The sequence below is a fragment of the Lontra canadensis genome, unplaced genomic scaffold (genome assembly GCF_010015895.1).
Source record: "Lontra canadensis isolate GAN:19392208 unplaced genomic scaffold, GSC_riverotter_1.0 scaffold6, whole genome shotgun sequence".
In the NCBI taxonomy this organism is placed as follows: Eukaryota; Metazoa; Chordata; class Mammalia; order Carnivora; family Mustelidae; genus Lontra; species Lontra canadensis.
This window is the reverse complement of record NW_022631000.1, coordinates 33,261,171-33,288,864: the sequence shown is the minus strand read 5'-3', so window position 1 is coordinate 33,288,864 and position 27,694 is coordinate 33,261,171. Positions and strand designations below refer to the sequence as shown.

Below are 27,694 nucleotides of genomic sequence, written 5' to 3'. Positions count from 1 at the left end.
TCTCCCTCTCAAATAAATAAATAAAATCTTTTTTTTAAAGGTTATATTCAGAAAATTTCAGATTTCCTCAGATTTTACAATGATGCGATCTTTACTGAGTTCTGAAGGAAGAGTTAATAAAAAATTTTATGCAAGCCTTGTTATATAAACACAAAGGTAAAGGGATCTTTCTATTTTTTTTTTTTATTTTTAACTAAGCTTTATACTCAATGTGGGGCTTAACACACAACCCTGAGATCAAGAATCCTAGGCTCTACCAACTGAGCCAGCCAGGAGTCACTGAGGCAAAGGTTATCTTTAAACAAATGCAAAAATCTCAAGAAATAATCTCATGATAGCCCATCTCTCCCACCCATCACAATGAAAAAACTCTGAAGAGCAAAAGAAACAGAAGCAGATACATGGTCAAAGAGCAAAAACTGAGTGAAATGTGCCACAGGGCATGAGTTTCTCATTTATTTATGAACTTACCTTTCCTTTGTGTCCCTGCTCTAAGAATAGGCCCCACAGAAATCAGGGGAAGGGGCCACCACAAGCTGAAGGGTGTCGTGTGAAGGCAAGTCCTGGCAAGGAGAAGAGTTTTTCTGCCCAGGTTCATGATCCTACACAGGTATCAGCCTCACTGCTGATCAACCTGCACATAGCAAAGCCTTCAAGAATGGAGCTGAGCTTTGAGCCATATGCACAAGTCTCACCTTCACCCTGGAATAATGCCTCCCTGGAACAATGTCTACACAGGAAAGACCCAAACAAAGGCTTCAAAAGATCTGATCTGAAAACTGGACCACTCGAAAAATTCTCATACCAACCCATGAATGCATGGGCCAGACCTTAAAATGATTAGCGAAATCTCAAAATACTGAACTGAGATTGGAATTCCCCACTCACAGAAATGAGACCGAACTTACTGTTTAAGTTATATATCTTTCTCTGGAGAATTACAACAGGGCCTATAGTAAGTTACACAACATAACTTTCGCAATGACCAGGATGCAATAGAAAATTATTCCATATACACAGAGCCAAGAATATGTGTCTAACTCTCAGGGAAAAAGAGAATGAACCACTGTCATCCTCAAGATGTTCCTAGGTAGTGAAACACTCAGGGACTTTCATGCAACTATTATATATTCTAACTATGCAACGTGATGTAGAGACACACTCCTAAAAAGAATGGAATGGGGGGGAGTCTCATCAGATAAGTAGAGTCTATAAAAAGGAAATAAAAGGAAAATTTGAAATGATAAATATAATAAATTAATTAAAGAGGAAACTTACTGATAGACTCATAAGTTGAATTGAGAAGAAAGAGAAGCAATTCCGTAAACTTGAAGGTAAATCAATAGCAATTATCCAACCTGAAGAATAGAGAGAAAAAAGATTGGGGAGGAAAAACAAACCAATCGTTTCAGCTCTCACGAACGAGTGAGACAATAGTGAAAGACCTAGCATCTAAGTAGAGTCCCAGAGAGTCAGTACAAGAGATAAAGAGGCACGAAAAAAGTGGCTGAGGAAAAAATGGCTGAAACTTCTCCAATGTGTTGAAAGTCATAAATTTATAGATTCAAGATCAGCAAATCCCAAACAGGATAAACTCAAAGAATATAGGGAAAATAAGGGAAATAAGAAAATACTTTAGAATGAATTATATTGTGCTCACTTCAGCAGCACAATATACAAAAATTGGAACAATAGAATGAATATATTTAAAAGACAACAAAGCAGAATTTATGAGATAAAGCTGTGCTAGGAAGGAAACTTACACTTTTAAATGCTTGATATTAGAAAAGAAGAAATCTGGAATCAATGCCTAATATTCCGCATTAAGAACCTAAAGGAAAAGCAAAATAGATCCCATAGAAGAAAGGAAATAAAGAAAATTAACAAAATCAAAAGTTGGTTCATTGAAAAGACCAAAAAAATGAACACGTTCTTAGGTAAAGTAACCAAGAAAAAGGAAAAAGAAGTTAAATTGTCATGATCGGGAATGAAAAAGAGGGGCACTTCGGTGGCTTAGTTGGTTAAACGTCTGCCTTCGGCTCAGGTCATGATCTCAGGGTCCTAGGATCAAGCCCCATGTCAGGCTGCCTGAGTTCTGCTCAGTGGGGAGTCTGCTTCTCCTTCTGCCCCTCACCAAGCTCATGCTCTCTCTTTCTACTCTCTCTCTCTCAAATAAATAAACTCTTAAAAAAAAAAAAAAAAGAATGACAAAGAGATTAACACAGAGCCCACAGATATTAAAATGATTTTTTAAAAAATCTCAAACTACAACTTCCTGAAAATTTACACTTTTACTGAGATCTTCTGGTAAATAAAATGTCACACTAAATTTATGCAAAACATAACAGCAGTACACTCTGAAAAATCAGTTCAAATAGTTTCATAGATAATTGCAACCTGATTTAAAAGTATTTCAGTGGCAGGCACTTGGCTGGTTCAGTTGTTAGAGCATGTAACTCTTGATCTCAGGGTTGTGAGTTCAAACCCTGCATTGAGTGTGGAGCTTACTTAAGTAAAATTTAAAAAAATATATATTTCAGTGAATAGTGAAAGAAAGAAAAAACTTTCATGATGATTTCAGAAGAAAAATGATATCAAAATGCACCCCCTGCCCTAAAATACAAGATACAAATATCTTCTAAAATTTTGCAAATATCATTAAGTAGTCGATTAAGGAATGCTTACTTCTTGACCTGGTGAGGTTCATCCCAAGAATGCAAAGATGTTTACACATTAGAAAATTAATTAATATAATTACTCATTGGCCTAAAAAGAGGAGAACTGATTATCAATTTTATCCTATTCAAACAAAGATACTTGACAAAAACCCAGCATAACGAAAGTACTTAATGGAGAAACCCTATAAACATTCAAAATAAAATCAGGATGAAGCCCAAGGATCCCCAGGATTAACAATATTATTAATGTTTTTCAGGAAGTAATAGGGAATACAAATTAAACAAGAGAAACAAATAAGAAGCATAAACACTGGAAAGAAAAAAGAAAAGAGAAAACAGGGGAAAAAAACCTATCATTTGTAGGTGAGATGATTGTCTACCTTGCAAATTTTAAAGAACCACACACAGGGGTGCCTGGGTGGCTCAGATGTTTAAGCATCTGCTTTCAGCTCAGGTCATGATCTCCAGGTCCTGGAACGGAGTCCCACATTGGGTTCCCAGTTCAGTGGGGAGTCCACTTCTCCCTCTGCCTCTGCCTCTCCCTCTGTCTCTGCCCCTGCTTGTGATCCCACTGTCTCTGCCTCTGCCCCTGCTTGTGCTCCCTCTGTCTCTCTCTCTCTCTCTCTCAAATGAATAAATAAAAAATCTTAAAAAAAAAAGAACCACATAAAAAGAACCTTCTTAGAATTAATAAATTTTAGCAAGATGTTTGATTTCAAATTAATATACAAAAGTCAGGACGTTTTCTAACAGAAACAGTAACATGTTAGATAAAAAGAAAGAAAAGATCCCATCACAATGGTTACAAAAAGACCAATACAGAATGAGAAATGTATAGAATTTATAAGACTTTGATGAGTACATTTTTGAAACTATTGACATTGATAAAGGAAATGATACCTCATTTATGGGTAGATAAGAAAAATGATCAATTAATGTTAATTCAATTTACTAGTTTAAGCCATTCAGTCTCATTAAAACACGGTAAGGTTGGTGGTGGGATTAGACAAAATGTTACCAGAGTAAATTTGTGAAAGTAAACATATAAATAGAAAAAGGACAATCCTGGAAAAGGAAAGTAATAAAAGAAAACTGGTCTACCAGATAATAAAATGTGTAATTAAGTTAAAATACCTAAAAGAGTGGGGCACCTGGGTGGCTCAGTGCATTAAAGCCTCTGCATTCGGCTCAGGTCATGATCTCAGGGTCCTGGGATCGAGCCCCGCATCAGGTTCTCTGCTCAGCAGGGAGCCTGCTTCCCTCTCTCTCTGCCTGCCTCTCTGCCTACTTGTGATCTCTGTCTGTCAAATAAATAAATAAAATCTTAAAAAAAAATACCTAAAAGAGTTTAGTACCAGCAAAGAAATACACCTAGGAAACATAATAAAGGATCCAGTGATTGGTGCAACAATTTATGGGAAATTAACATATTATGAAGGTGCCATATCATATCAGTGGAGGGGGAAAGATTCATAAATAACACTGGAAAAATTTGCTAACAGTTTGGAAAAAATAATATGAATAAATTTGGAATAAATAATACAAAATTGTTTCTAAGTACATCAAAGATTTAAAAACATAAAAAAATTACTAAAAGAAAAGTTGAATAAATTTATATACCATCTTGTTATGGGGAAGCTTTCCAGCAGGACACCAAACACCAAAGCCATAAAAGTTAAAAAAAAATAATACTTGCAAGAAGATTCTAAGCATAATTTTATTTAAAAAAATAAATTTAAAAAGACTAATTTGGGAAAGTATTTGTAACAGATAAATTTACAAATGGTGATTTTTCTAAATTTCCAAATGGTTTATGCAAATGACCACATAAAAGGAAATGAATGCAGAAAAAACATACAAATATATGTAGAAAAACATGCGAAGGTGATAAATACTTAATGGAAAAAGAAATGTAAATAGCCAAAAACATGAAAACATACTCACTTTCATTCCTAATTAAAGTCAACAAAAGCCAAAAATGGTGATCTTTCTCACCTTTCAGATTGGCAAAATTAAAAAGGTTTGCTATCTAATGTTGGGGAGTGTATGAAGAAATAGACACACTCATACACTACTGGTGGGAAAACAAAATATACCACTTCTTTGAAAGGTAATTTGGCAACAGTTAAAAAATGTGAAATTTCAAACTCTTTTTGGTATATAATGTAATTTGTGTAAAACATTAAACACATATATGTGTATAAATTTGTGTGTGTGTGTGTGTATCTTTCCCCTTCTCCCTGAAGGATCTGTAAGAAACTGTTCTCATCAGTTACCTTTGGAGAGGACTGTGCATGAAATGGGAAGGGAGACATACTCTTTATATCATACACAGATTTGTTTACAGATTTTTCTTTTTCTTTTTAGACCATAGCTTTATATCTTTTAAAAAAATTTTTATTGGGCACCTGGGTGGCTCAGTAGGTTAAGCCTCTGCCTTCGGCTCAGGTCATGATCTCAGGGTCCTGGGGTCGAGCCCCGCATCAGGTTCTCTGCTCAGCAGGGAGCCTGCTTCCCCACTCCCACCCCGCCTACCTCTCTGCCCACTTGTGATCTCTGTCTGTCAAATGAATAAACGAAATCTTAAAAACTTTTTTTAATTTAAATTCAACTTAATTAACATATAGTATATTATTAGTCTCAGAGGTGGACGTTAGTGATTCATCAGTTGCATATGACACCCAGTGCTCATCATATCATTGCCCTCCTTGATGTCCTTCGCCCAGTAATCCCTCCCTCCCCACCGCCCCTCTAGCAACCCTCAGTTTGTCTATATCTTAAAATAAAAGGAAATTAACTAGGCCCCTACCATTCACACCCTCACAAAAGATGACCGGTCTGATGGAAGGAATTCCATTACAGAAATTCTCAGCAGCCAGACTGCGTCCTTTTCTCTGAGCTTCTCTAACAGAAGCATTTGAAAGAGCAGTTGGGAAAAGCTCTCTGTTCCTGAGTGTCTGCGCACATTATCACAGTGAAGATGAAAGCCAGCCTGGTCATTAAGACAGCCAACTCCATCTGACTAATTTCTCTAAACTCCTGAATTGAAATACTCTTTTGTTAAAATAATCTTTTTGAGCTAAGTAGAGTTCTTGTAAAATGACAAAATTCAATTTCAAGAAGATTAAAAGAAGTGGTTCAATAAAAGTTTAGAAACATTTAGAATGTTTATCTCTTTCCTTATCCCAGATTGAGACAGTACGATGCTACTGACCATTTTTTTTCTCTCTGATTCTGAATGACTGTACCTTTTAGTAACTTGATACATGGCCGATGGGTCTTTGGCATTTAAGATGTGGTACTTGAGAATTTAATTTTTTTTTTCATTTTCTTTAGCTCTTTGTCTTCTATTAAAATTGAACTCCCTCTTCATTGTTTTCATTCATTTCTCTAAGATACCACACTAGACACTTCTATTTAAATAGAGACCCTGGACTTTGAAGACAACTTCCAAAAGGGCTTGGGGTAGGTTCATATGCCTTACATACTCTACAAGATGATCTGTGCCACCATTTCAAAGGAAAAGTCACGGTTGCTGGTCTTGATTACTTTCCCTTATTAGTTTTATTTCTCTCATGGCAGAATCCTTCTTTTCTCTGAAAACTGAATTAGTGGCTCTTTTTTAAGATATAAAACAGTTTTGTATTATAAGTGCAACATAGCCTTCTGCTACCCTTCCATGTAATCCCTTCTGGAAATTCTCTGCAAGAGAAGTAGTCAAGAAACCAAAGAAACTGACCTTTGTCAGGTGTTTGACAGGTGTTTGGCTTTGTATGATCTTTACTCTGGAATCAACTTTAACGACTTCACTGCCGCTATATTCAATACCGCCTGCCCATTCATTTTGTATCACATTGCCTGCTTTTAAATTGTTTTGTTACTTAGACTGTCTGGGAATATTTTTTGGTATAATTGTATATTATCTGTCTTGTTCATAGATTAAAGGTCAATTTCCCATGATGTCAATGAAGGTTGAGCTTCAGAGCCCCTGTCTTGCCTGGAGCCCCTGTAAATGCAGGGTTTCTAGAAGCTATGGTGTATTCAGGGTGAAGAGGGGAAAGCCACTGCCATCTGGAAGCCTTAGCATGTAGGCATATGTAGCAATCTGCTAACAGATATCTTAGAAGAAAGGGGCCTGAATTTCCAACGCCCAGAAAGCGGTTGAAATTTTTCCTCTTATTCCAAATAAGTATTGACTACTGTAGCTAATTTTGCTTCCATGACTTGTAGGTTATTTTTCTTAGAGAGGTTATGCCAAATTATTTCACTTAAGGTTCTACAAATCCTGAGTCTGTCATGACTCGAAGCTAAGCCTGCGAAAAGGCCACATTGCTGCTTTCATTGTGGTAACCCCCAAGGCCTACAACAGTGCTTGGCACATAGGAGATGCTTCATAAATCTTTGCTGAAAAAATATTGAGATGAGAGAGCTCCAGAAGAGCAGTCCAAGATTGCTGATCTAGGAACAGATATGGCTTATTTCAGGAGCTGTGGAAAGTTTAGTGTGGTTGGAGCCTGTGGAATGATAGGGATGAGAGAGAGAGATGTTGGAGGCATATGCAAAGTCCAGAGAATTCTAGGAACATTGGAATATTTTAAACATTTAGACATGACTGACTTCATATGATTATTTTTTTAATGACACAAACATCTTTTTTTTCTTTTCCAGTTCCCATGTAGTTAACATACAGGGCTATCTTTAGACATGACCGACTTTAAATAGATACCCTTGGTTGCTGCGTCAAAAATGAATTGCAGGGAGAAGCAATAGTGAGAGCAGGTCTGTAGGGGAGTGATGGTGGGGACACAGACCAGAGTGACAATCAGAGAGGAAGACTGAGGTAAGGAATTCGGGATGGATATGGGAGATCAAAGCAACAGCATTTTCTGGTGGACTTAATGTGGAAAGGGAGTAGGAGAAAGAAACAATGTTTCATGGACTTTTGTGTTGAGTAAGATGCTCATATGTTGCACAGTGAAGGGGGAAATGTAAATATAGGGAGGTCTACAGAACACCTAGTGTAACCATGTGCTTTCTTTATAATAGAAATTTACAACTCAATGGCAGATTTCCCTAAGGCTTTGAGACACAGATGCAAAATAAACTAGCATCAGCCTTGCCTTTACGTTTTTCTCAAATACAAATTCTAAACAGTTACTCAAAATTTCTAAATTGTGACATTAGAAGACTATGTGGAGGAATCAAGATAAAATTAAAAATTTTTGTAATTTTTCAAATGTATTTCATTTCAAATACAGATCTGAAAAATGGTTGGCCAGTCTTTCTTTTTTTGAGATAATTTGGAACTTACAGGAAAGTTGTAAGAATACTATAAGGAAATCTTAGATATTTTTTACCCAGGTTCCCCCAAATTATCAACGTTTGCTGTATTTGCTCTAATCTGTCTCTCTCTGTCTGTTTTGCTCTTACTCTCCCTGTCTGTCTTCTAAGTTTATATGCATATATATATACATGATATATATCATGTAAATATACACATATATCATGTATATATACACATATTTATATGTGTGTTTAATATTATGCTTATACATTATTCTTTTTTTGAACCACTTGAGAGTACGTTACAGACATGATGTCCCTTTCCCCCCAAATACGTCACTGTGAATTTTCTAAAAACCAAACAATTCTTTTCCACAACCACTGTAAAATCAAAATAAGGAAATTATCTTTAATATAATACTATAATTTAATCAATCAAGTTTATAGAGTTTCCTCTGGCCATTACTTTTAAATTTAAAAATCTAGCTTAGTATCTTTTCCCAACAATGTTATTGGAAGACAAGTGGGCCTTTTAAAAATGAGAGGTACTTATTCAGTATCAGCTGACTGAATCTCATTTTAAATTTATGATTATTACCCTCAAGAGGACCCCTGGCACTACCACTTGGCAATTCTACTCTATCTCCCTGATCTATTTAATTCTCACTCTCTCATTTCCATTTTTGTTTCATTGCTACAATTTTCTTGCTTCTCTTTACTCTCAGCTGATGATCTAGCTTTTTATTTCACTGAGAAAAGAGCAGCCACCAGAAGAGGACTTTCACGCGTTCTCCCCACAAATCCTATCAAACCATCTTGTACCCACATCCTCTGCCTTATTTTCCAGCCACTATGAAAGGGTTATTTTTCCTCCATCTCATGCCCTCCCCCCTTCCTCTTGGCACTGGGTCTGGTCCCCATCCTCGTGTCTCCTCCAGCCTTTGGGTTCTGTGGTTTTCTCTCCCCACTTTTGAGTCATCAATATAGTCTTCGTTAGATCATCCCTTGACTGCTCAAACCTTCATCTCTCCCTACCACCATCACTCCCAGCTCCCATCCATTCCCCTTACAATAAACACTGCTAAAGAGTTGTATATACTCACTGCCTCCACTTCCTCTCCTCCCATGGGAATTTGAGCCCACTCCAGTTGGGCTAATTCTCCCCTACATTTCCACCACAGTCATTCTTACCAAGATCATCAGTGACTTACGTTGCCAGAGTCAATGATCATTTTCCAGTGCTCACCTTATTTGATTTACTGCAGCATTTGACACAGTTGATCTCTCCCTCCTTGAGACACTTTCCTTGCTTGGCTTACACTTTCGTTACTCCTTTCTTGTGGTTTTCCTCTCTCTCTCATTACTTCTTTTCAGTCTCCTTTGCTGGTTCTTCCTCATCTTTCTGAGTTTTTCTTTAGGTCTTTTCCTCATGTGGAATATGAGAGTTGGAAATTTGTTTTGTTTCCTCTATCACTAGCAACTGGAATGATGCACTCAATAAATGCTTATTAATTTATTAGTCATATAAAACATAAAATATACATTATTTTTGTAATATATGCTTACTGCAATAATATCTTAAACATTAAATATGTTGATATTATATGTACTATATAAATTATTATATTATTAATATTAATAAGCACACAAATATTGAATGAATGAATGAATGAATGGATTTACTCTTGAGGTGTTATACACACATACATATTTTATGTTTTCTCCCTTCTTGCTGTGGAAGTTTTATTTTTCCTCCATCATAATTCCCTGAAACAATCATCTGTCTCCATTGTTGCCTGAATGTCTCCATCCGAGTCAGCAAATGCTTAGAAGTGCGGTCACAGTTCGTCTCCGAGCCTACTGTAAACATAAAAAATCCATTCTGGTCTCTTCAGCACTGTTGTGACCCACTGTGTTTTGCCATTCTGCTCGACCCAGAACTGCAGACAGCCACCCTCTAATTGATTGGATTTGGCAGGAAATAGGAAACCTGTTTCTCATCCTAGATGTAAATTCAAACTTTCTTTGGTTGTTGTTTTAGGCTTGATTTCCAAACTGACCAAGAGACGTGGACCCATGGGGTAAAATGGAAATTACATGCTTTTTAAAGTTCTTCCAGCTTTGCTGGGAAAGACCGAAGAGGCAGAGGGTACTTAAATAATAACTACTGCATATGTTATTAAGACTCTAGGGCTTTAGTTTAAAAAATAAAACTCCCAGTTCACCTTCATCTGTGCCTTAACAAAAATTTCAATTTAATTGAATCATATTCTTTCATAGCCTCCTCAAGTCTAATCAATCACAGATCTCAAAGGCTAGTACAGAAAACCCTACAAATTGTTGGCTTCCTTGTAAGTAATGAGAGCCCTTTATGAGCGGTGCTTTGTACCTCTTCTGAAGGGAGGTGGACACCAGGAGGCCAGGGAAACATTGTTTTCACTCTCTTGCTCCTAAAATCAAACTGATTACTGTGGTCCTTGTTTCTAATGAGGTTTTTGGATGTAAAGTAGGATCCTTAATGATTACCAGGGGATTTCCACCAGGACAGGAAAAGCAAATCTGAAAGGAAAAATAAAACTTCTGCCACATGTCCAGAACTCAGGAATTTACTGGTAACAAGTTTCTCTGATGGCTGGGGAACATACTGGCCCAAATCCTCCTTCTCTTCCTTTTTATGATCTCTGCCACCACCCTCTGGTACTTGCTAGACAGGTAAAGTGTTCCTGTTTTAACTCCTCTCTGAAGACGGGCTCCTCAAAACTTGAATCTTACTTGTTGAGAGGAAGATGTGTTTCTTAGACAGGATTTCGGAGGTCATCTTTCTTCTTGTGGACATTCTAAAAATCTGCAGCCTGATTCTTTAAAGCAACTGGCCAAGTTTTCTATATATTAATTGAGGTACTACTCTAATGTTGATGTTGATATCTTTGGTTTAAGGAACTTTTTCCAATGTAAGTGCAATTAAATTGCATATTACCTCAAAATTATTCTGGCCCAAGGGAAGAAAGTTGCATGGGATTTTTATTAACATTTTTATTAGCCTTTTGGTGGCTACTGACCTCTTATAGATTATTATTTTTTTTTAAACAGGACAAAGGTATATCTGTCCATTGTATTCACTACAAACTAAATCTTATTTTTGAAGTGCTCATAGTTGCTTTATGGAAGCATGTTCTTATTTGTCTAATCCACTATTTCAGCCTTGAATAATGGATAGAATGTTTTAACATCATTAGGAAAATGTTAGGAGGTAAATGTTGTCTTTTAAAGTTGTAATTATCTTTTATTTTATCTTTAAACTTTAGAAAAAGGCTCAAATGATCTATATCCTCATCTAATCATGAGTTTTAATTTTATTGGTATTTATATCAATAAGTATTTTAGTATGATTGATTAGAATTCCATTACAATGAAGCTTGTTTCTACCACAGTTTGAATAAATAAAATTTTGGGGGGAAATATATTAATTTGCAAATAAGAAAAAGCTTAATATAATAGACTTAGCCTCGATGGTGAACAACGTTGTTTATTCTAACATCAACCATATGTTAAGAGTGTCTACTATTTTGCTGCTTATCATTCACAGTGGGTTAGTGAGAGACAGTAAAGAGGCAATATCTAATGATCGTTTTACTTGAGCTTGACTTCTGATCCTGAACTTTTAAGACAGTCAATTTATTTAGAATAATTGTACCTCCACTTCCACTTATTTCCCTTTCTATATAGTGTGAATAGCCTTCTTTCAAAGATGTAATCAGGTATTAGGCTGAAACACAGAAAGCAGATAGAATACCATCTGGCCCACTGTACAGTCCCCTTGCTAATAATGTGCCAGCCACACGTGTTTTCTTGCTTCTCCTCATTCCTGTCTTTGGACTGCTCTCCTATCCCCTCTACCTCCAGATCTTTCCAAGCCTGGCTCCTTTTCAACCTTCTCAGGTAGTGAGGGAAGTAACTACCTAGACTAACCCCCATCCCTAATTAGTCCCAATATTACACATCACCCCATTTCATGGTTCTCATAGCCTTTAACAGTAGACACAATTACCTTATTTGTCTGTTTTCTTGTTTATTTTCTTTTTCTTCTTTATAGAATTAAAGCTCTTGGAGAGTTGGGATATTGTCTGTTTTTCTTTTCTCCAAATCCCCAGAGGCTGGAATAGGGAGTGACACATAACAGACAACCAAATGAAGGAATACATGGTGGTTGTCACCCCTTTCCTTCAGCTGAATCCACTGACCTCCTGAAAGAGAAGCAGAAGCATCTTTTTAGTGTGGCATTGGCCCACGCATAAACAGAGAGCTAGAAATTAATAAATAGATAAATGAGAACAAGACAAGGAAGTACATCTCCCTTTATTTGATTGTGTTGATGAGAAGTAAAAAATATACTGTAGGTAAAATATTCCTTTATTCATTCACTCAATAAACCTGTTATGTGAGCACCTAGTTTGTGCTAAGGATTGGGCTAGTTAATTGAGGTTAAAATGTTTAAGAAGAGAGTTCATATGTAAAAAGTCCCTAATCTAACTGGCACAGTAAATCATTTTGTTGTCTTTAAGCTCCCCGTACCTTTATGCTATTAAAATGCTAAAATGCCAGATAAGTCCAGGCCAGGGGAGTTTGTGGAACATAGCCTAAGGCAAAGAAATCTTTACAGCAGTAACATTTGAGCTGGACCTTGAAGACCCCGGGGAGGTTTTCAGGGTAGAGGAAGAAGGAAGGGCATTCAGAGAATGCAACTAGCATGAGCAAGAGCCCAGAAGGGTCCTCCTCCTCCTGGGTGGCAGGGATAGGGAGGTGGTGGGGAGGAATCAGCCAGTGGCCTCAAAGGTTAAATAAGTGCTAAGTGCGGGGTGGGGGGGGGGTGATGAGGGAATTAGGGAGTTGGGGGGAGGGGGGAAATGGCAAGACTGGAAAAGTAAATGGAAACCAAGAAGAGCCATAAATATCTTGCTCGGGGCTTCGACTTTAAACTGCAGGCGGCAGAAAGTATTGCTGGATCTGCATTTCAGAAAGGTCATCATGATGACTATGCTGAAGAGGAAGGCCTTTCCAGAAGAGAGGAAAGAGAGGGGAGGCAGTGAGAGGTTACGGTAGGAATCCTGTCTCTGGGCCCCGGCAGGAAGCCCTGAATCAGGGAAGTTAAATAGTGACCTTCAGAGAAAAGAGATGGACTTGAGGCAAATTTGGTGAGATAGCACCGCAAGCCAAAGAAGATTCTGGAAATGGCTAAATATATTGACGAAGAGTAGGACGACAAAGAGAATACAAAGAGAAGACTTCAGTTTTTGGAACATCGAAGGGGAGGAGCCTATAAGGATCTAGGCTTGCAGACCTACTGGGAAGCTTAATATCTGAGTGAATGTTTGTTAAAGTTCAAATCACATCTGAGTGGTCAGTTGGACAGAATAGTCTGTTGTGAACTTGTTTCATTGGAGACATAAAGGAGGAAAGAGGTAGGAAGCATCATCAACATGCTCCTGGACATATCAGTTCCTGTAACTTTTTTTTTTTTTTTAAATCAAGCATCACACCCAGACATTGATGACCAATTAGGTTGTTACTTAAGAGCCTTACTTTTCCCCTAGGGAAGCAGGAGTCTGATTCTGCCTTTGCCCTTCAACCCAGTGATGATAACAGCAAGTCTGATACTCAAATAAGAATCATTTACTACTTGCTGACTATAATCAGGAACTGGGATGAGCTCTTTCCATGAATTAACCCATTGAACCCTCATTTTATGAAGTAGGTACTATAACTGTCCTCCTCATTTTACTGAAGGGGAAACAAAGGTACAAAGAGGAATTGACCCAAGTCAGTCGCACAACCAGGTGGTCGAAGTGGGATTTAAACTGTGGCACTTGGCTCAGGGCAAACTTTCACCAGTCAGACCCCCGTCCTGCAGCAATAACTCCAGACCCTGCGGCATGTCCTCACACCCCTGCCCATGCTGCATTTTGGAGTGACACGTTCTTAACCTCTTCAGTTCTTTTAGCCACCTGATTCTTCAGGCTGGTGAGCTGCAGGGGACTTCATAAACAGACGCTGGGCTGGGATAGTGCCGCTTTCAAGGACAAAACCAAACAAACACCCCCCAAACCCTAGACATTCAAATCCTCACAGTAGCGATTTCCCCAGAAAGCACGGGGCAGGTACACAGCGGACCAAATCAATGGAGGGACGACTAAATATTGTCCGGGGCTGCACTGGCCAGATGGGAAGAATCTGCCCTTTCTCTTCACCCAGGCTTCCTTTTGGGATTGCCACTGTCTCTATGGGTTGCAAAACTCTGATACCTGGTGACTATGAATCTCTCCAAAAATCTGACTCTACCTGGTACCTACGTCACCTCTCCGTTCACCTACGTGTTTCCCCCAATTCCTGACTTACTGGGCACCCCGGGGCCAGGTTGCAGAAGAGCAGATCACATGCCCATCCCAGTTTATCCGTGAAGCAGGGGCTTTCTGTCCCTACTTTCCAGTTTTGTGTATGCTCTCTGTTGGGAAGCAGGGGACCGCCATGGCTGGGTTGCAGATTAGAAACACCTGGTGCTGTGTTTCTGCTCAGAGCCGGGAGCAGAGATAGGAGGCTCACAGATATTCTGCTGCATTTTTTTTTTTTTTTCAGGAAGCTGTATTGTCATTGTCCCTTGGACCACACCTGATCAGCCCCAGCTTCTTTCTGCCAGACGGCCTTCAAATATTTAGTGACAGCTATCATATTCGGTGGGTCTAGTTTCTCCAAGCTGAGAAATCCCACTTGGGCAGCTGTCTCTCTTGCCGCACATTTTGGAGTGGCTTGATAGTCCTTCCTGGGCTTCCAAACATACTTGCTGCAATTCCCCTCTACTTCCTATACCAGCAGTAAGACCATTTTTATTTATTATAGAATGGTTTCTGCATTTATGGTTTATATACATATCAGTATGCAACTTCATAAGAAAAGTATCCTTGTGGCAAATATCCCTGTTTCTATGTCACACTCACATTCTGAAGTCCCTTAACTCAAACCCCCAAATCCGGGCATTATCAGTGCAGAAAGTGTTAAGAGAATAGCCACACATAAATCATACCCAGTTATAACAGAAGAAGGTGAAATAGTATTGATATGTAAGATTAAGTCTGTGTTAGAAATGAAATTCACCTGAGTAAATTTGAAGGTCTAATTGGCTTTATTAGGCAGTTCATGAATACTATCCAGGAGTTGTACAGGGTGGACGGTTTCTATAGGAGGGAGGATGGGGCAGGAATGTTGTGAACAAGAGAAAAGAAAGGATGGTTCTAGGCAAAGTCATCTTCCTTTAGGTGGTAGAGCAATGGGTCTTGTTAAGAATTATCCCACCTTCCTTTGAAGGACGGAGGGGGCCCCTGTGACCTATTACCTCATTGGTGCTATTCGGAAAATTTCTGGCTGACTCCTTAAGACTGTATTTCCAGGGGAGGTTGGAACTGTGGTTAGGTCAGGCATTAAACGCTGGTTTGGTGAGTTGGCCTAAGTGGGTCCATTTGGGTCCCTGGTTTTCTTTTTAACACCTGAATGACATTAATACTGCCCTCTCTTTGCAACCTGATTGACTTCTCTCAAACTACTAGCCTTATTTATCATTCTTGGGCAAACAACATGAATCATTACATATACCAAATTACGCATGGCAGAAGAGTGTGTGTGTGTGTGTGGTGTGTGTGTGTGTGTGTGTGTGTGTGTTGGGGGAGTGTTGCAGATTAGGAACAGCATAAAGTGAAAAGCTCATAGCACGAATATATCAGTGTAGATAAGATTCCAAGACTCCAAGTTAATTGAAACAGTTGATAATAATTAAGGAAAAAAAAATAAGAAGAGGTGCCTGGGTAGCTCAGTCGGTTAAGTGTCTGACTCTTGGATTGGGCTCAGGTCATGATCTTGGGGTCATGGGATCGCCCCACTTCGGGCTCCATGCTCAGTATGGTTCCTGCTTCTCCCTCTCCATCTGCTCCTCCACCGGTCAAGGGCACACTCACTCTTTCTCTCTCTCAAATAAATAAATAAATGAAATCTTAAAAAACAAAAACAAAAACAAAAAACCTGAACTATTCAGTCAAGAGCCTGGGGACTATAAACTCCTTCAAATTCACATACAATATACCCTTGTATATGCCTTGCATTTGTTACAAGTCACAAATCCTCAGCGTGCCTCTGGCCAGGCCATTGCGGGCACAAATTCCTGAACAATTCTTGAACAAGACACCCCACTCCTCAATTTCCAGCCATGACAATCAACAACCCCAGTTCATGCTCAGTGTGGGGGCCACATCATTGTTCCTAATACTAAAAACCACAGGGCTTTTATATTCCCACCACATTCCACAGAGCTCCAGCTCTTGTGAGCTGAATAGTTTCTGAGAATGCCTTTGTGTTCTTATCTCAGTGTCTTGCGAAGTTGTAAATTTGCAACCTTGCACACTTACCCCCCACAAACAAGCGACTGAACTGTTTTTGGAGCAGAGTTTTACTTTCTTGGCGTTCTCAGTCCCTGCACACGATCTCTGAGTTCCCTTGTGCCATTGCCTGACACCACCATGTTCCTTTTCTCTGCTGTAGCCCTGCTCTCCTATCTGGCCTTCCTCAGAACGCCAACCCTGGCTGCTGACAGAGGGATTCTCCACAACCCCCTCCCCCGATTCTGACCTTTTCCCCCCAGGGAGAGACATTAGCAAATATCTCACAAGTTATCCCCTGTGATGCACTTTATGACAGGACTTTCACTCTTTTATTGTCATTTTTAATCTGAAGCTCTTTTTTGTTTTGCTTTCTTTTTTCAAGACAAAATCTTACTGAGAGACTCAAAAAGTTAAAGATATAATATTGAGGGGGCAGTCTTGGATGCTGGGGACTGAAATCCTTATTCGGTTCCTCCCCTGACCCATACTGCTCTACTAAGAGACCCCGAAAACACAAACATGGTATTAAGTCAGTATCAATCTCCTTTCTCTATTCTTTCCTCTTTCCCTCCCTCTGCTCTCTCTTTTCATGTCCATAGCCTCTCTTTTTAGTTTACAGTCTTCAAACTTCCCTCTGGTTCATTTTGAAAACATTTTTTTTTTTTGTCTTTTCTCTGTTAAACGGTCCTTTAACTTTTCCTTTGTCTACAAAACACACTGATTTTGCTGAGTTCAGAACATTTCTCTGTGTTTCCATCAAGAACTTTTACTTTTTTCAGTAAGCGTTTAGTGAACACTTACTGTGTTCTCAGTCCTAGAGAAGCAAACATCCTTACTTTTGGGTGGTGCAAAACAGATGGTGAGCACAATCAATAAGTAGGTTATTTATTAAAAGTTTATAAATAGTAGAAAGAAAAAAAATTCGGGTGGAGAGGGTTGTTTTATTGTACTTTGAATGTTGTGAGCAGTGACAAAATCTAGGGTAACAGCATTGCAGGGGAGGGAGGGAGGTGCTCGGGGCAAAGGCCTCGGGATGGCCACACATTGGGCTTGTTGGACAAACAGCAAAGAAGGCAGAGTGGATAGAGGGGTGTGAACAAAGCTGAAAGCAAGAGATGTGTTCAGAGGGACAGAGGCCAATCTCGTGGGGTCTTATAAGCCATTAAAAGGAACTTGGCTTTTGCTGTTAGTGAGGATGGGAGTCCCTGGAAATGTCTGATGATTACATGCTCTGGTTTTTACTTTTCAAGGCTTATTTGGCAGCTGGACATGAAGAGATCGCAGGGCAAAGGTAGAGTCAAGGAAGCCAGTTAAGAGACTTTTACTTTAGAAAGTCCTTGACTCTTCAATTTACATTGTTGACCTCTTACTGTATTCCAGGCACTGAGTTTAGGTGTGAGGGGGGAGTAGTGGGGAGGAGGAGAGGCGGGGAGTGGGGAGGAAGAGAATGATGATTACCAAGGCTCAGTAATTTCTTTGATTGGCCTCCTTCCCCACCAAAACTCTCTACTAGTTTGCAGACCTGTATGTTCTATACATTCAACAACTCTATAATTCTTTAATCCTGTGTTCCGGCTTCCAGGGCAGAGATGCAAGAGCTAAATCTGCCAGGGTGCGCCCAAATCCAAGCTGGTGTCATCAGGAGAACAGGAAGTTTGAACACACGGAGAGACACCAGGGCGTGCGAGGGGCCAGCAAGGCGGCCACTATCTGTAAGCCAAGGAGACACACCGCAAGCGAAACCAGCCCTGCCAGCACTTTGGTCTTGGACTTCCTGTCCTCCAGAACTTTGAGAAAATAGATTTCTGTTTTAAGCCTGTTGAACTGTTGTATTTTGTTAAGGCAGCCCTAGGAAATGAATACAATATAGTAAGGAAAAGCAATCACTTGGATGATGGAAAATTAAGAGGACTTTAGGAGTATTGAAGGTAACAAGGTAACACACACACACGCACATACACACATATAAAAGGGAAAATGAAATTAAAGTGATGTCTTGATTACTGCATATTAAAAACAGCTACATGGCACAATAAAGTGTATTAAGTGTCACCCTACAATGTCACAAAAACCTTTTCTCAGGAAAGTTAAGCAGCTTGCCCAGTGTCACTCAGCAAGAAAATGGCAAGAGCCAGACCTCCTCATCTCACTTCAGGTTCAATGCTGCTTCCCTGCTCGGGGAAAACTTGGCACTGCAGGTTCGTTCCAATTAACATGACAGACGGCACACTCCTATTTACTGTGGAGTCCTATCTAGTTTATGCCCCTCATTTGGAGCCATTTTCCCAGAAACAACAACAAAAGCAGTGAATCCTATCAAAGCAATTTTTCTCAGTGTGGGTGGCTTCTGAAGGGCTTTGTGTGTTTACACTGTAAGGAAGTGCAACGCAAAGGCCAGATGATAGGAATAATTTTCACCTACGGAAATCTGCTTAACTATTCAATGAAGGGGCTTTTTTACTCGTGGCAGAAGCAAACACAGCTAGACCTACTTTACTTATACCCTCTGCCTTCCTTCCTTACAAAGCAATGACTGTGAACCTTGAAACAATTACTTAAATATATGTGTGTGGGGGTGGAGAATTTGCAAATCAAATCACATAGTTCAGCTAAATATAGCCTTTGTCAGGAGAAGTAATTTGTGAGCAAATAAAAATCAAGAACTAGAATCCACTGCGGACCATAACACGGAAATAGTGTCTATTGTGCTCAGAGATGTTCCAGACTGTGACCCTTGTCCTTGAATCCAGACTGACGCAGGGATGGACAACTCTTGAAAGAAATCACCACAACATCCCAAGTGGAGAGGTCGTTCTACCTTACAGTGTGGTTCTTAAAAAGGTGAAAATAATCTAATCGAGCTGGAATGACTTTGGGGTAGAACCTAGAAACCAGAGAGTTTAGCGTTTTGTGAGGGAGTCATCCACACTTGCCTGCAAAGAAGTGACCTGTCCTCTGGTCAAGGACACCATTACCTATTATATTACTATCTGTGCAGATGAGTAGGCATGAAATATCCAATATGCATCCAATTTCCTTTCTAACTTATCAGTGTTTCTGAGCAGTGGTGGATCCCCATTTTGTGAATCAGCTTCCTCTTCGTGAATGCTGTTTTCTTCAGAATCCCAGTGTCCCAGTCTGAAGTTGAATCTGTTGCTTGCCATTTTGAATTTCATTCAAATACAGTTTTTCCTCAATTCTGTGTGCGTTTCTACGTGCACTTCCACACATGGGCGTTGGTACTTCTTAATAGATTGCTGTCTCTCCATGTGGACATTTGTGTTTAATTTGGCCCTTGTGGGTCTTTTTGCACTCTTTATCACGTATACAAAAGTAGTGGCAGACAAATACATTATCTAAATTCCGATAATCAATATTTTCCTGTTTGAAAAATATATGCGCTTGGTTTATGTAACCAGGACTACCCTGGCTGGGTGAGACCATACACACTTGCCTATCTTCTCACTAACGATGTTAACTTGACACCGATAATTATAGCAAACCGATAAATACAGTATAAACTTTTAAATTCAAATGTGGGAGGTGCTTCCTGCCTAAACATAGCATTCTGAAATATTGCATTATTCCATCAGGAGACATTTACTGAGCCTCCCTACTATGAATGGGATGAGTTCTGGGCACTCAGTGGTAAATAAAGCATGTTTCTTTCCCTCGTGGGTTATATGTTAGTGGGGAACTAAGCAAACAAATGAGAAGGAAATCAAAATAAATAAAATAATTTCAATTTTTAATGAGCTCTATGAAGCAAAGAGAAAGCATGCAGGGTTTAGATTTTATGCTCCGTGAAAGACTTTTATGGTGAAAGGTAACAGAATACAATTTACATCTTAAGAAAGCCTCTTGCTGGTTCCCTAGTGAGAATGGTTTAGAGGCATAAGAGTGGGAGCAGGACAGAGTTGGAAGGTTGTGTAGTAATTTGGGCACAAGATGAAAGGTGACTTGGTATCTAGGGGATAGAAAGATGATTGAATATGGAAGCAAGGGGATGAGAGACAGGGAGACATCAAGATTGCTGCTGGGGATCTAACCTGAGAACCTAGGTGGATGGGGAAGCCACATATTGAGGGTGAGAGAGTTTACTGGGCCTGATTTGATTGCACTGAACATGTTGGAGTTGAGGTCTAGGTGATTAATGACATTGAGCTGGCAGTTGGGTCTGTGAGCACAGAGTTCACAGGAAATGCCATGGTGGGAGGTACAGAGTAGCGTTCATCAGCATACTCCTGGGAATGGTGACCTCAGCCAGGGAGAGGGAAAAGGGAAGAGAGAAAGAGAGGTCAAACAGCAAGAAGAAAACTCTCTTGAAAGCATGTGGCCTTCAGGAGGAGGAGTGTCCAATACTGCCAGGAGGTGGATGAGATGAAGACAGAGAGGTACCCTGGAACCTGAGAGGTGCTTCTGATTCCTGACTTAAAATGTGAGTAGCAGTAGTCCTTACCTCACTGGGATTTTATAAGGATTTAAGGACTTCATCCACATTAAGACTGTAGAGGTGGGCCTGAAACGTACCATTCAACAGACCTTTCTTGGTACTCACGGTGTGTCAGGCACAGGACTAGGTGCAGAGATCTGAGAGTGAATGAAACCTCTGTCCAAGTGGACAGAGAGAAGAGGCAGAAAATAAGCAATGGAGTCTTGAGGATTATAAAGAAAAATGAACACCATAAAGGGCATGAGGAGAGCACAATGTGGGTGAATCATCTTATTTTATTTTTTGAAGATTTTATTTATCTTTTTGAGAGAGAGCAAGAGAGAGAGAGTGCACTCAGGGTGGAGGGACAGAGGGAGAGACAGATTCCCCACCGAACAGAGGCCCCCGGGGGGCTCGATCCTCGGACCCAGAGATCATGACCTGAGCCAAAGGCAGATGATTCACCGACTGAGCCACACAGGCACCCCTGGGTGGGTCATTTTACATGAGCAGTCATGGTGGTAACGCCTGCAGCTATTTGGGGTGATGGGCAGCCCTGGCAGAGGGAGGAGGCAGGAGATCCCTGATGTGTTCAAAGGACAGGGACAGCCTGGGCCAGGGGGAGAGGAAATAGGATCAAAATTACAGATTTATGATAACCATTATTTGCATTGGCAACAAGGACATCTAAAATGACTTGACCAGATTCAGTGTGGTAGTGAGTATACCAGCAGACTGAAGGAAGTAAGAAGACGCTGAGGGATGTGAGAAGAGACGAAAAGTGGAGCGATGAGAGAAAGGAAATGTGGGGGGCCATCATGCTTATCAACTTCTGATTTCTTATCAGCAACTGAGAGGAAGAGGAGAGGAGGAATGAAGAGGTGAAATGGGTCTAAGAACCTGTTTTGTTTTGTTCCTTTGAGTGAGGGATATTAGGATCCATTCCTATGCTGAGGAGAAGAAGCTGCTAGAAAGAGAGGCTTGTGAAGGGAGGGAAAGATGAGGGAGGGAGGGAGTACCACCTTGGGAAGGTGCAGGACAGAACCTGACACAAGGGGAGGGGCTGGCTTTCCCAAGAGGCTGGTCAGGAGGGAAGAAGCAGACCCCGCAGGGAGTCTGAAGGTGAGGTGCTAGGAAGGGTAGGGAGGCTTCCCCAGAGGGCTTCTGTGGAGGACACACGGGTGCTAGCTGCTCCTACCAGGAGAAGAGGAGGAGGATTTGAAGAGAAAGGGAAGGTAAGAAATGTTTTTTCGGGAGGTGGGAGACAACGTTCTAGGAAAACATCCAAGAAATTGCAGAGTCCAATTGAATACTCTTGGGAGGTTTCAGATCATGAGATTAAAATGAAACAAGTTAACATAGTTTGCTTTAATCTTCTTTGACCAATCCCCCCACCCCAACCAGCTTCTATCCAGTTATTCATGTATCTTTTCTGAAAGAAATCATAAAGTGGCTGGTGGGGGCTGGGGGTGGAAGTGGAGAGTAAGAATTTAGACCATGGGAAAAAATAAACAAAGGTAGAAAAAAAAAGCAAAAACTCTTTTAAATTTTTGATTTTGTTCCACACCTTCCATGAGTATTAATTAAAAGGAACTTTGGCAAACATCGAGCAGATAATTAGGGAACTTGTTCGAAATAAAAAGCAAAGTTGTAACTGCAAAAACTCCCAAATGCCCCCTCTTTTTATCCTGCCAGAGTTAAAACTATTTAATAAGAATAAATCAACTTTAGATTTAAGTAGAGAGGTATTTTAACAGAATGTAATGACCAGGCTAATAAAGCTGTAATTTTAGTGTATTTGTATACTTACCAAAAAAAAAAAAAAAAAAAAAGGAACTTTGGTATTTAATCAGCAGCCGGCTTTGTTCTCCTCGGGTAGCTTGAGAAGCATTACCATATGTCTTGTGAAGATAATGACATTCCCCTTTTTTCAAAAAGCACAGACAAAACTACAATATTGCTGTTGTTTTTTGACATCCCGCAATGAGTTGTCTGGTCAGCCGATGTATACACCTACCAACACCACAGTGGGAAGGTAGGCATTGAATAGCTATTACAGAGCTCAGAAATTTTACCGGTCTGTTAGGATCAAAGAACGTGCAAGGTACTTCAGGCTGGTTTTGTCCTCATTTTGTCACATATACATACAGGACATGCCTATTGATTCTTGGATTAACCAGCACATCTACTTTCTACATATTGCCCGAAAGCAAAGGTGAATTTCCAGCATTTTGTTGTCATTTTCAAAGCAGATGCAGGAGAATTACATTCGCTGGGAGAAGCTCAGGATATGCTGAAACTGTTTCTCCGGGCTGAAAAGAGAAAGGACATTGAACTCATAAATTAACTACAATTACGCCTTTGTACTATGTCACTAGATTCCATTAGATGCGTATCTTTGTTACCTCACAGGCGCATTCCTCACTGCTGGCAAATTTATTAGACATACTACTCAGAGTTATAAAGAATAGCATTTTAAAAAAATTACTATGTTGAAGGGATGGAAATTTCCTTCATTCGCCTTGTACCACATGGAGCAAATCCAGGTGAATAACATAAGTTGATCCAGAGGGAGGTTTAAGCACAGTTCAGACCTGAGGAGCAAGAATAAAGATGAGAAATAGGTCTGCATTCACTTCCTGCTTCAAAATAAGCCTTTTCCGTTGTCTCCCCTAAAAATCCTAAACACCACCCATTCTTGCCTTCACTCTCAGTTGCTTTGCATCAAAGTTTCTGAATTCTCACCCCCACTCTCCAAGATTCAGTCAACCTTAAGTTTAGAATTATAAGAAAAATCGAAGTAAAGCTGCTATGTATCCTGATTACGTATTCTGGAGCTTTGTTTTTAAGATTGGCTACCTTGGAGAGAGAGGGAGGAAGCAGGAGCTAGGATGGACCCAGGGACAACAGAAGCAATATCAGACATGGAGTTTAGGGGAAGCCTGGCATTCTAAGGGTGTGGTAAAGCTTGTCTGTGACCAAGGCCAGACCTCGATCACAGGGGCATTCCCACAGGGTGGGGGCGTTCCCAGTGGAGGTTGGAGAATGATCCTTCTGCGGGCGCCTGGAATGGTCCAGCCCTCAGAGGAGAAGGAAGAGTGGGATAGTCATTCCCCTATCCCTTAGGGCGAGAGCAGGGGCTGGCACCATCACTCCAGGTCAGAAAAAATGTAAGAATAACAAAGCGGAGAACCAGATGGGGAGTGAGGAAGACTGTTACTCAGGGCACTTGGACACCAAAGTCAGCTCTGTCAGCCCGTTTCTTGTCTGTTGGGCATAAAAAGAAACACAAGGAGGAAAATAGGAGCCAGGAAAGTTTCTAGATTATTACATTGGTTTTATATCAAGTCACGAATATTGTAAGAATAAATGCAAAACAATCTCTTTTCTGTTTCATTATTGTATTTATTGCTATGGTTTAATTTTATAGAGAGATACTAACATGTATTAAAGACCTTATACAGTCAAGAAACTTGAAGTAGTGTGACTTCTCTAAATCCGAAATGTGCTCCTTTGGTTTTACAGAAGAGAAACTGAGGTTCACAGAAGTTAAATGAGTTGTCTAAGATGACAAGTTACATTGTGGAGCCAGGACCCAGAACTTTGGCCAATGGCTGTGATTCTTCCACAAAGCCACGTGGACACTTTCATCTGGTCGTGTTTACTGGTTTCATTTTTTCACGCACCCAGGGTGCCTATTAATCGACTTCATTCAATTTGCAAGAGTGTCTGCTCTACTGTTTGGATAGTCTGTAGACCGCAATGACAGCTAGGATGTCCTTGAGGCAGAAGTGTCCTCTTGTGTCTTCAGCCTCACGGAAGCCAGTACCCCAGCCACGTGGCTGCGACCCAAGGGTTAACGCCGCCACACTTCAGAGCAGTTGACAAATTGCTCACAGCTGTCTGGGGTGAAAGAACTCATCTCTGAGAACTGACATTTTTCTCCTTCAGTTTTTAAAGAGACAAGTGTGCCTCCTTTTTCTCTTCACTTCTCACGACTGATCTGCTTTGAAGCGGTCCCTGCACATGCTGGTTTGTCTCACCAGCGTCTTCACGCTCGTTTTCTTCTCAGACTTAACCTCCGTTTTTAACCAGGACACCTTCTCACTCCATCTATCCTGTTTCAAATGACACAAAAGAAGAGATTTCATTACATCTCCGCCGAAGCGAGATACTCTGCCACTTGGAAATGCTTCTCGATTATTGCATTTAATTGGAATGGGTGGCCCGTTAGCACGGATGGTGGAAGGGAATGACTTCTGCCTCCAACATGAAAATGTGTTGTGTGAACTTCTTAATGTGGATGACTTATCTCATGATTGAGGTTAACGGAGGTCAGTGGTTTTCAGAGTGTTGATATCAGGAATCACAAAGAAAGCTAACATATATGGGAATATAATTAATAAATAGATAAAAGAGAGTTTTGAAGATCGCCAGCTCTAATGAACAAATAGAAAAGATCCTAATTTTATTCTCACCCAAGTGCTCGCACTAACCTTGAAATGCCACTCATGGGGTGTCAGTTTACCAAGACAATCTTTAAAAGCTTGCTAAATAAAAATTGTTTATTTGTGGCATTATTTTTTTTAATTCCTCAAAACTACTGCTGCCACAGGAAACCAAATTTCTTTTTTTTTTCAAGCTGGTTATTGTAAAGTATCTAGTTTTTAATTTACTCATGCTGTATGAAGTCTACTAAACCACAATAATTTATAATTTATGTGGCCCACAACTGAGTACAGTTTAAGGAACAAATTGTCAAGAAGCCACATGACAATAATTGAACTATTCCGTGTCACACTGTGAATTTCCAAAGTACTCAACAAGTTGTTTTAAATATGTGTTAAAAAAAAATAAATAAATATGTTGTTTGGACCACATCAGGCATTTCTACCTCTTTTTTTTTTTTTTTCTCTGAATGAGCTTTTAAAAACCTCAGGATTTCTGCGGAAATAAAGTTTAAAAAAATTTCAGCAGATTGTAGTAATTGTAACTGTGCTTAGAATAGTATAATTCTAGGCAAAGTAACCTAACCTGCCTCACAAAAGAGGTCATACTGCCACACTCTACAATGAAAATGCAATGCCAGTCACTTAAGAAATTTAAAATTTTTCTAGTAGTCCTATTGAAAAAAGGCAGAAGAAACACATGAAGTTAACTGTAGTAATATTTTACTTAACCTGGTGTGTCAGAGATATGATCATTTCAGTATATAATCAATATTTTTAAATGTTAATGAAATATTTTACTCCATTTGTACTAAATTTTTGAAATTCAGTGACTGTTTTACATGTATGGCACCTTCCTCTCAGTTTGGAGCAGCCATATTTCAAGGACTTTTGCTCGTTTCAAGGATATTGCTCGTGGTTGCTGTATTGGACACCACAGGGTTATGCTGATTGATAGTAGAGGTAATCTGTTAAAATGAATTGAGAAGTTATTCAGAGCTCGTCCCATATTAAACAACATTTTTAATACATTCAATTTTACTTGATTCTACTCTATAAATATTTCTCTCAAACAACTGCTAAATTTAAGACAACATTCTGGGGCCATGGGGTCTAAATATATTAAGGGAAATAAGCTAATTCCTGCCCTATAAGGAACCTGCTATCTGGTGGTAGGCAGAATTCCTATAAACTGTCCTAACATTGCCATCGATGAAACTGTGCCAATAATAGAGCTGGGCAATTTGATTTTATGTCTTCCTTCATTGTGGGAAACATCACTTTTGAGGACATACACCTCCACATATTCTGTGTAATGTAGAACCAAAAGAAAAATATTCCTGACCATATCTTTGCTCATGTGTATGGCAAGAATGATGATAAATTTTCAATGTGCTTTACAAATATCTAAAAGGTTGGGTTAGAATAATATAATGATTAATGATAAATAAATATTTCTTGGGGCACCTGGGTGGCTCAGTTGGTTAAGTGTCTGACTCTTGATTTCAGCTCAGGTCATGATCTCAGGGTGGTGAGACAGAGCTCCACACTAGGTATGGATCCTGCTTAAGATTCTCTGTCTCCTTAAGATTATCCTTAAGATTCTCCCTGTCCCTCTGTCCTTCTCCCTCCACTATCTTTCTCTCTACTGCTCTCTAAAATAAATAAATAAATAAATAAATAAACAAACAAATAAGTAAATAAATGTTTAAAATAAATAATTCTCTTGATCTGTATTTTTATAAATTTATTTTATTCATTTATCTAATATTTTTAATTTAGAAGTTTATTAATATATTTATTAGGAAATTCTAATCAAGAAGTGGCAGACTACCTTATGGGTAGGTACTGAACCAAAATGTATTGAATTAATAAAAGATCACTTTCTGCAAAACATTTGCTGACTACCATGAGTAAAAAAATAACTGGACAGAGATCCACTCTCAAGATACTTACATTTTTAATAAGAAAAATGAAACATTCAGCAACTAAATATTGCCAGGTAGGAGTTGATCCATGTTGTGACAGAAACAGGAAGGTGCTATACATGTTCGTTATTGAGAAAGGGAGCAGATGAGAATAAGTATTATGTTTTGAATTTCAAAAAAAAAAATCCCGATATTTCATTTGAAAAAGTGCAAAAAATAAATATATTATTTGAACCCCTTCAGACATCTACCATCCCCTTTTTCTTCCCTGCATGACCCTTTTTCTTTCCTGCTTTTCCTGCAAAGACAATGTCTAAACAAAGGGGGATGAAGGGGACTTCAAGTGTCTTCACAGTGTTGAGATAAAGCAGTGCTGTTATGGGCTGAATTGTCTTCCCATTCCCAACTCAAATGTTGAGCCCTAACCCTAATGGTGACTGCATTTGGAAAGAGAGCCTTTAAAGAGGTAACAACGGTTAAGTGAGATTATCAGGGTGGGGTCCTA

The 27,694-nt window shown here is 39.5% G+C and overlaps 1 long non-coding RNA gene across 1 annotated transcript; it reads left to right on the top strand.

Moving 5' to 3' along the window:
* The first annotated feature begins 7,431 nt into the window (after positions 1-7,431).
* On the top strand, positions 7,432-25,646 carry LOC116864702. The gene is made up of 2 exons (XR_004382074.1): positions 7,432-7,518; positions 24,339-25,646. It is a non-coding gene; the product is annotated as an uncharacterized LOC116864702 (long non-coding RNA).
* The last annotated feature ends 2,048 nt before the right edge of the window (positions 25,647-27,694 follow it).